Consider the following 764-nt stretch of genomic DNA (forward strand, 5'->3'; position numbering starts at 1 on the left):
TTTCCCCACTTTGGGGGCTCTTCACCCCTTTTTCATTCACTTTTCCCCCGGTTTGGGCTCTTTTCCCCCTTTTATGTGTGCTTCTCTCCCACCCCCTGCCCCCTTCGCGGGGGGTCCTTTCCCCTATTTCTGGTATCTCTCTTTTTTTGGCCTCTTTCCCCCTATTTTTTAGGCTCTTGCTCCCATTTTAATATTCCTTTCCCCCCTTTTTGGGTTGTTCGCCCATTTGTGGTGTCTTTTCCCATCTCTTTGAGCTTTTAATCTCATTTGGAGGGCTCTTTCCACCTTTTTTTCCCCCCTCCTTTCTCCTTTTTTGATCTCTTTCCACTTGTTTCAGTTCTTTTGCTCTTTGGGGGGTCTTTTTTCCCTTTCTTTGTGCTCTTCTCCCTCATTTTTGGGCTCCTTTCCTAATTTATGGGTCCCTTTTCCCATCTTCTGGGGTTGCTTCCCCCTCTCTGTGCTCTTCCTCCTTTTTTTTGGTCTCTTTTCCTGTATTTGGGGTCCTTTCCCCAGTTTTGGCTCTTTCCCCTCTTTTTGATCTCCTTTCCCATCTTTTTGGGGCTCTTTTCTCCCTTTTGGGGAACTCTTTTTCCCCTTTTTGGTCTCTTTTCCATCCTCTGGGGCTTCTTTACCCTTCTTGGGGAACTCTTTCCCTCTTTTTTAGGGCATTCCCCCCCCTTTTTTGACACTGTTCCCCCTAGTGCCACCCCCAGGACACCCAAGTCCCCCCAGCCCCTCCCCCGGTGTCCCCCGGTGTCACCCAC

This window comes from Coloeus monedula (genome assembly GCF_965178545.1).
Source record: "Coloeus monedula genome assembly, contig: HAP1_SCAFFOLD_17, whole genome shotgun sequence".
Lineage (NCBI taxonomy): Eukaryota > Metazoa > Chordata > Aves > Passeriformes > Corvidae > Coloeus > Coloeus monedula.